Consider the following 10,370-nt stretch of genomic DNA (forward strand, 5'->3'; position numbering starts at 1 on the left):
ATGTATTGCAGTTGTAACGTCGCGTCTTTTTTTTTTTTTACATGTATCTCGATCATGGTTGTAATGTATTGTAGTTTAATTCTAACTGTTATGCAATACTTTACAGTTATATGTTATAATCCGTTTATTTTCTGAGACACAGATAATGATTTTGTATTATTTTTAACTGCTGTACCAAAAGGCACAAGACCGGCTGCTCATCTTCTTGTCTTTGTCAGGATATAATTTAACAATGTGACTAATTTATCTGTCTTTGTCTTCATACGTTTTATAAACATTCATGAAATCTCTAGAATAGTTTTCAAACCACAGTAAATACAAGCTAAATTACAGCAAATGCCAGTCTTGCTACCCACCCCCCGTGCACCACAAATTCTGTCCACAAACTGTTAAAGAAAACAACTATAGAGGCACATGTTTTACACCTTTATATGTAGGATATTTTCCATACATCCCGGGTGAACCTTCTCTGATGTATTAATTGATTGATCTTATGATCCTAATAGAAAGGTTTTCCAATAATTTCTGTCTTTCAGGCGGCCTTCATAAATAACTATACATTGCAGTTCCCCATAAAACTGCAAAGAGGCACACGTAAGAGCGAATCATTTTCACTATGGCTTGGATACACGAATTATGATAATGAAAGTAAGGACGGCACTTACACACATCATGTAAACTCATGCTTCCCAGAAATAATCAGATTTAGGTATACTGGTTCATGACTGATACAAAGGTGTTCAATGGAACAGCTGGAATCAAGGAACTACAATAATGTTCATTATTTTCTGATTCATCATAAAAGAATTAGAAAATGCATGAGGCCACATGAGGATAAAAACACCCACAGGTTAAGTAGAAAGTTTAAACGCATTGTATTTGGTTTCCTGTGCTTCTCCTCTCCTCTATTATATTAATAAAAGGTTTGTTTGAGCAAGCCAGGAAACACTAGTATATACTAGTTCAATGTTTCCATACTCGGAACATAATCTGCTTGGTTTCCACACAACGATAATATTAAGATCTCGTTAAGCTTCGAGAGGATTTCAGAATGGTGGTTAATTTTATTGGTTACACGCTTGAAATCTTTAGTCTGTACAATCCTAGTGAGCAACGATGTTTTCAATTTTTTTTTAAATCCTCAGAAATCTAGTGAATGTTCTCTTCGTAACTTTACATAGGCAATGCATTTGCTGCAGCGATTGCTCTTTCAAATAAAATTGTAGCTCACTTACAAATAGCATTGCAATGAATGAATCAAATATTTTGGTCCTCAAACAGATTAGGCTAAAGTTGACCATTCTGCAAGATCTAACGACATTGACGTGTGTGCTACTGAGCCATGGACTCTTTTTTAAATATTGGAAATTTAAGTGTCAGTTAGAAGATTATGTAGAAACCTTCTTCTGACAAGGAGGTCAGTTACTTTTTATCTTCGTTGGTAAGTTTGTCACCATGTTTCCTAACTCCTAGCGGGGTCCCGAGTGGCCGAGTGGTCTAAAGCGCTCTCCATTACGGATCACTGCCATCTCACCTCTGTTTGCGTAGGTTCGAGTCTCGGATTCGGCCAATGTTGTTATGTGAGAAAGCTTGCCAGTAGCCTCTAGAGGGTCGGTGGATCTTTTCGGGGATTTCCCGGGTTCTTCCTCCACCATTAATACTTGCCGCCATGTATATCCTATCGCGTGTTGGAAAATGGCGTATGTATTGATATGTGCAGTAAGTCGCATCACTGCCATTCATTTTCTCTAAAACATCTGCCATTTGGTGATGACATTTAATGAGGCAGATCACCAAACTCATTTACTAATAATCAGACGCTGTTGCTGTTGTGTTTTATTTATCGCCATTTTCAGCACAATATAGGTAATACATTTGGGCCAATACAAATGAATAAATAAGAACAGGGAAAGCTCCGGACAGAACAACGACGCACGAGAAGCTACTCACAATCTTTCTCACATATGCACATTAGCCGACCCGAGACTCGCCCCCGCTCAGGTGGCCTAGATGTTAGAACGACCGCCTCGGATGTGGGATCGATCCCCGGCCGAGTCATACCAAAACCTTATAAAAATGGTACTAACAGTTGCCTCGTTTAGCGCTTAGCATTAAGAGGTTAGTGTTTGGACTGGTCGGATGGTGTTAGGATAATGTGACTGGGTTGGACATCATGCTAAATGTCTCTGTCGTGATGTCCCGGTGTTAGACATCACTATAAGCTGCCACACTGCAGACATCGTAGATATATAACTGAATCATTGTTAAAGATACGCTAAAAATCCAATCCACACACACAAACACACACACAATCGAACCCACGGAGACATAGGTGACATTGAGATGTCAGTGGATCTGTGATGGTGAGCGCTTTTGACCTCTTGGCCACTTGGGGCTCCTTAATATTCTTAAGCACTTTGTTAAAAAATTACGTAATGTTGTTCTTCTGTTACTAAATGTAGTAGCCACTACATCCTCAAAGATGTATGAAAAGCACACATTTTAAAAGCATAATGAATAGAATCATTAAGAATGTGTTTTTTATGGTTTGAAGGGAATTTTAACCACGTTATGTTCTCTGTTATATATCATATCAGCGTAACTGAAGCTTAGCTTGTTCTCCATGGATATATGCATTTACCCGACCCAGTCTAGTCTGTGCCAGGGTTGGATTAAGATTCCTACGATCTACTAAGCCTTCACCACGCAGTGTTTAATGTTGCTATCTGGAAAAAAACCAATGCATAACACAATATTCTTACCGCAATAAATGCATTTGTGTCAATAGATTTTGCATTGATAAAATGCATTCCTTGTCAAAATAATTGCCCAATTTCCAAATCTTCCTTGGCCCATTGTACACCAATATTCCGTCACAAAATCTTAGAGAAGTTATAAAAAGGCGTTGTTAGGGACACATGCTATAAAACTTTTCCTCGTGTATTATCATATAATCTTAATATGCACGAGGTGGACCTCAGGAACAGCAAACCCTTGTCAATAATGGATGAGGCGTACGAATGTTTTGCGTACACACATACGAGTAATCTTAATCCTTATATATATATACATATATATATATATACATATATATATATATATATATATATATATATATATATATATATATATATATATATATATATATATATATATATATATATATATATATATATATATATATATATATAATGGTATTTGCGATGGTATGTATTAGAGTTGTGATAATATTTCATTTTAGTAAGAAGGTATTGCTAGAAAAATCGGTTTTGACCAGTTGGTTTATAATTTTATTGAACATGCTAAGGAAGACATTATGTGTCAGTTCTAACACAGATATAACATTGCTAATTCAGTTGAAAATGTCAAAAATATGTACATCTACCTTCAAATATGTTAGCTTAGGAAACGAATTTATTTTGCCAAGGATTCCATTTGGAGGAAGCTTGCCTTAAACGAAATCTTACGAGTGTGTAGAATGCTGTACTCTATTATTGTATAAGTTATATTGTTGGCGTTCCTGATAAATATTAGTGTCTTTTTTTAAAATTATCCTTGTATATTTTAGTTACTTACTTTACTACGCTCGTGATCACATAGTGTAGCGATTATTGCTAATAAACGGCTTACTTCATGATTGTTCAGTTTTTGGTGGTGGGGGGTGGGTATGTTGGGGTCATGCCTTTTTGTTCTCTTGTATTGTCCTTATTCAATAATCTGTACTTTTTAGTATTTGAAAATCAATAGCCAATCAGATTCCCATTGTCTTAATTTGTGCTAATCTTCTGTACTCTAAACATGCAGGTATGCAATATTAATGTAAAATCTGCTTTAACATAGACAATATTTTCAACCAATTCAAACAACATTGCGACTTTAATAAGATTGTATTTTCAGCGGTACGGTATAATCTAAATGGTTACAACAAAGTAGTTGCTCCTCATAAATACAGTTCAATGAGCTTGTCCTTGTTAATTAACGTTTGTGACATGCCATGTGCGACAACCATTTAACAATCCTTCCAATGTTTTATATTTTTTTTTTTTAAATTTACTTTTGTTTTAAGACCGGAGAAGGAGACTACTGAGTCCGTGCTAAACTCTCTCTCTCTCTATCTCCATTAATGGAAATAAATAACTTTAGAAATTCCCCATTAGCGCATGTTTCCACAGGCTGTACGATATCTTCACGGATAATGCCCAGCTAGAAATATCATCAAAGATACAAATTCTTAAAGTTTACGTAACGATTGCTGTTGTACTTCCGGTCTACTTTTACGATCGACGGCGGAATGTTTCGAACTTTTACCACATGCAAATGAGTGCGTCAAACCTATTCCGTATACCAGAGCTTGCAAGGATTGTAAACATAAAGTACTAGGAAATAAAAATAGATAACAAGAAAATACATTAGTAAATAGAAATAAAGAAACAAATCTTTTTTACTCAATGGATTTCTTGTTTATTGCAATCGATTATTCTTGTCAGTGTCTATCAGTATGAATATGCAATATGTCAAAGTTGCTGCTTCAAATCTTAAAGCCGTGTGTTTCCTTTGATCTACTTTCTGTGCCTTAGAACGTAAGAGCTACATAACAACAATGTTTGACTTTCTTGATTACTTTTAAACCAATATTAAACAACATCACATTTAGTGAATAAAATAACTGGATTTCATTTAACCCATTATCTGCTTCTGGTAACAGTCATTCTATAATGATTCCCAAATTGATTGAAATTTGCACTCCATGCAGGATCGAAAAATAGGAATTAAAGTAAACGTGAAGCACAAGGCCTTTTGTAATTCACGCACTGTACTTGTAGTTATTACTATTTGGTTTAAATATTTTTAATTACCACATTTAGAGCGCACGGGTTCAGTCAACAATTTCTCGCAACTCTGCAACAGCCTTTCTACAAATACATAAATAGGCGCAATAAAAGTGGGACGTACTATCAGTACGTGCTTATACATGTGTGTGGGTCAGAAATACGGTGCATTAACGCAAATGATTATCAAAATAGTAATCGTACTTGAATGGAAAATGCATAATAAGTGCGTAAAAAAACACATTCAAAAATGATAATGTGTGAGCATGTTGTTTTTTTATGGGGGGCTATAAAGAAATCACTTGGCGGATACTGGAAGTAGCTCATGCCAGTAGTTAATTTGTTTGACTTATACAATAATTTTATTTTGTTTACTCTCTTCGAAATATGTTTATGGATTTCTTAGATGCCAGTGTCTTAGTATTATTGCCAGTAGTAATACAATTAGTAGTCGTATTAGTAGAAGTTATAATTGTATTATTACTATTAACTTTTCTCTTTTAAACAATATACATATGATCTCAAAGTGCCTTTGAATGAATAAGTATTTATCATTTACACTGGTAGAAGATATTGCGCACGGTTAATTAATTGTAGTTTGTGCACCCCAAAACCATTTTACCTGGGGTTTACTTTGTAAACGCCGGCGAGTTGTAACGAAGTTTAGTACAGTGGAGTAGTTGCAAATAATCAAAATTTTTTTTTCGCTTTAGCCTGCAGAATTTTTGTGTGCTTTGCACTAATCGCTTCATTCACACATGGAAAGAGAGGTACATTCATCTCCATAGACAAATTTGAACATTTTACGACAAGAAAAATAAATGACACAACGACCAGTCTTAATATCGGAAACATGAAGTTTTCGATCACTGTTCTACAATTTGCCTTCATTATATTTTTTTGGTTGACAATTTTAGTTGTTTATTCTTTAATACATATGAGGAATATAGTTGCGTTACCTACCACATTATTTGGTAAGGGCACCCAAAAGTAAGGAGTATCCCAATGTCTGGACATATTACACAATTAATTTTACTATATGTTCTCTACATTTGTTTCTCAGTACTGACCTTTCCACTGTGTGACAATCAATGCAAATCATATGTCAATCTAAAATACCTTCAAAGATGACTTCACGGTGAAGTTCTTGTCAAAGGTTGACTGCTCTTTTTTTAGATGATTGACTGTCAACATAACAGCATGTAAACAGAACACATATTTCACTTCCGGATCATCACCAAGGCCTTATTACTCCCTGTGCACTGTCGTCAAAACACATACAGACAACAACACCCTGAGCTCATATTATCAAGAATAAACAGTTACCTTTAAATTCCTACCAAAAATGCAAAAATAAAACTCTTCTATCACCACCAAAATGAGAGAGGAAAAAATGTTCTAAAAATAGACTAGAACTACATTCGTGGGTACTAAACTGGAAGTATTAATTGTGATGTAATTCCGTCTGAACTAGATTTACCTTTATGAGTGTCTACTCTATTCGAGAATGAATCAAATGGTAGGTATAAACGGAAGTTCAAGTCTTATTCTATATCATTTCGTCGTAATTAGAGCTAATACATAAATAATAATACTGAAACATTCAGGATTATAAATGAATATACCAATTCAATGCAAGTAGAGCATGCTTCACACAGAACATTCATATCCATCTGAACATAATGATATCACTATTCACAATACAAAGCTTACAATACATAATACTATCGGTAGATAATTAGACAGACAGACAGACAGACAGATATATAGATAGATAGATAGATAGATAGATAGATAGATAGATAGATAGATAGATAGGTAGATAGATAGATAGATAGCGAGGGAGAACTTAAATAATGGGGGAAGTGCTTTAACTCGGAATGGAACTGAAACGATCTCCTCACTAGGGTATATAATTCGTGACGAGCTGATTCTCAAACCCAAGGTGGAAGGATCCTGACCCACCCGCTCCCTGTCAATTTATACAGTTCGTTATAAATGACCTATTAAATAACTTGTTCTATATTCGAACTTAAAAAAATGCAAGTGATTCTCTCTCTCTCTCTCTCTCTCTCTCTCTCACACACACACACACACACACACAAACACACAGAAACACATAAGCAAACAAACATTATCTTCGTCATGTTTCGAAGGACAGTAGCATGAAATAACTGCCTCAATGTGGCACTCATTTCATTATTTTATACCTACACTGCAATTCAGCATACAGGAGTACTGCTTGAAAAATGTAGAAAATAGTTGTTAATCCTGGCCAGGATCCGATATTCAATATATCTATTTTCTCTACAAATTTTACCTACTATCTTCCCGCGTAAATTACAAATAATGTTTGCATCAAATTTAGATGCAAAACATCATTCTTTTAGACAAACCATTCCATCTCTTCCACTTTCCGAACTTGCAAATTAAAGAGTAATCGGTCATACATGAAATTATCAAACGTCGAAGATAGACAGGATCTGGTAACCCAGCGATGAGGCATCGTTCATTAAACGATCTTCGAAGGTTAGGCAATTAAGTGACACCGTGGTTTATACGCACCTAGTCAGTTAGCGCATTATCCAGAAACCCAAAGACACTAAGAACAACGTCTTCGTACCAGTTGTGCAGTATTTAGTAGATCATGTCCTGCGCGAAGCAATCATCAACGGGAAAGATGAAGAGAAACAGAGAGTAATGCAGAGGCAGCAACAGTACAATCCGAACCAACACCAACATGAAGAAAAAGGATTGCCAAATGGAAACGTGATATATCTCTTTTTTGAGAAAATAAACGTTCTTCTGATGTGGTGACGCGTCTGCTGTGACTTAACCGTACTACAGAAAGTTAAAACCTAGGACCATTCTCCGAACCACAACGACCCTTTTCACCTTCACACACATCTGTAGAAACGAAAGAAGATAATCCTTTCTGCCGAACGTTTTATGTTTGTGCACGTGTATGTGTATGTGTGTGTTTGTTTCCATGCATATTTCTATATCAAAGACAACTGAAACTTAAAACTCATTTTTACCCTTTGTCTCTTCTGTTGGATAGCATGTTTTTATGTAAGGGTACAGTATTGTGTCTGTAAACACTTCATAACTTGGACTGTACATAATTATGGTGTTTGGGTCGTAAATATGTGTGCTAACTCGTATACCCAAAATTTTGCATTACATTTTCCATTATGCATTGTAACATTCTTTCGAAACATTTTTATCCATAAATCAACGTTTTCCTTATAATCACTTATGTCCCTAAACATTCCAAGGATAAAGTTTTTAATCATATTAACAAATGATTCCCCATTGTCTCTGTATAGTCTCTCGCGAGTAGGTCAATGGAACATTTTAATATAGCATTCCCCAGTTTCCACGTAACGTCCCGTCGCACGCTTACCTAAGGGGAAATGCTAATTCATGCATGTCCCCCAAATTTACTAAACAACTACTAACATCTATCCTCAAAATGCATAGAAATTAGGTCTAAGCTTGTCCTTGAATGTAGCTGATAGAATTTATTGTGTGTAATCACACGTTGAACAGACGACGATTTGTGGGTAAATATATCACATTCACTGGCTTACCTGCGCTGAAGGACATAGCCAAATCTTGATCTATCCAGGTAAATGTTTACCCGTTTCAACGACGATGTGTCTTTTTGAATAAATGTAAAAAAAATTGCTTCTATTTTTTTTCTTGAGTAGTAAAAAATAATGTGATGTGCATTGTTATTGGGCATTCGTGTATGGAAACAGATGTCGGTGTATCAACGTTATGAAATATTTATATAATCGGGAGGGGGGTAGTGCAACATCAAGACCTAAATTTAATTCATTTTTTGCTCAAAGTGTAAAGCTCATGTAAATGTAATCAACTCTGTAACATTTTGCTGACCAAATGATACATGATCTCAGTGAGACTTTTAGCCAGATTGCAAACCCGGAGAGTTTCTGGAATTGGCTAAATGCTTTCAAACGTTTTATACTGACCTTACATACCAATTCCTTCATGTAGCATGAAAACTGACAATTCAACAGTCGGAAGATCGCTAAATGCTATAACATAAAATCCAGTTGAGAGACATTTAATATTAGTATAGTTGAAAACAAAAGAGCTGTTAACCTAGCCATTGAAACTGTACAAGACTATCAAGTATAAACTGGCATGAATGTAAAATGTACTGTCTGTGAAAGCTAGAGCGCATTTTAGAAACGTCATTGATTCGCATATTTCCGTTCAACTAGTTGGCATCTTCGGTAGCTAGGTGCTTACATCATCCGCCTAGGATGCGGGAAGTCGCTGGTTTGAACCGCAGCTGAGTCATACCAAAGATTTTTACAAATGGTATTTGCAATTTCCTTGCTATGCTCTTTGCATTACGAAGTTAGTGTTATGACCTGTTGGCTAGGAGTCAGGATACAGTGCCTGGGTGTGTCATGATGCTGAATGTCTGAGGCAATGTGTCCCAATCCTACGCATGACAATAAATTGCCACACTGCATATGCATCGTAGTGATTTCACTGAAAAAATGATACTGCGACATAATCAAAATAACACACAACACACACACACACACACACAAACAAACAGATATTAGTACAATTGTGTATTTTTCTTATATTGCATATTACATTTGTCTGCTAATTACCAATGTTTATTTCATTACAATCAAGAAAAGAAAAAACATACAGATGTACATTATTACAACATTATAGTAGGGCAATGAAGATATACATACGTAATGTCTGCATCGTACTTATGCACTACATATATGGCAAGCAGACCAGAGATTATTGTTTCCTGGTCGTACAGGCGGTCTCGTGATGACATGAAGTGATTTTGCATACGGAGAGAAAATTTTAGGTTGCAAACTTGTGCACTAACAATTCTTCCCTTCCCGAACATTGAACGAGCGTCCGTGAGTTTTGGAAACCTTCTCCTGACGTGCAATTCGATAGGTATCGTAACACGCAGACCAAGGTTAAATAAACACTAAGTAAAGAATTAAAAAGGGTCTGGCATGGCCTTAATAATAACTCTCTCTCTCTCTCTCTCTCTCTCTCTCTCGTCAATTGATTGATTCATGTAACATGCATTAGTGAATTCGTGTAACTTGAAACATGTATCGGAAATCCAGAATCTACGGAACACTTCTAGCTGCTTGTAATAGTGCAGTTTCTCTATCTCCCCTTCTTTTTACGTTCTAGTATGTGGGTAGTGTTTGATCTACGAATGTCTTTTGGATTTTTTGAGGTAGAGTGTTTGGGTGTGTGTGTGTATAATCTTGGAAGGAGCAAAATCATATGTATGGAGCCACACGAATTTGAAGTTCATAAAATAGTCCGTTACAAAAATGTATTTCTAGTACTACTTTCGTTTTCAAAAAGACAGAAGACAGTTGTTCAATTATTCCGAGAAGTGATCAATAACTAGTCGGATAAACTAGCATGCTATTGGTTAAAATAAAGTTGCTGCATATTAACTGGGACACTACCTACAACTTGCATTATACTAGCGGGCAAGTTCACGGT

The sequence above is a fragment of the Sinohyriopsis cumingii genome, chromosome 9, assembly GCF_028554795.1.
Source record: "Sinohyriopsis cumingii isolate HCF-2022 chromosome 9, ASM2855479v2, whole genome shotgun sequence".
NCBI classification, from domain to species: domain Eukaryota; kingdom Metazoa; phylum Mollusca; class Bivalvia; order Unionida; family Unionidae; genus Sinohyriopsis; species Sinohyriopsis cumingii.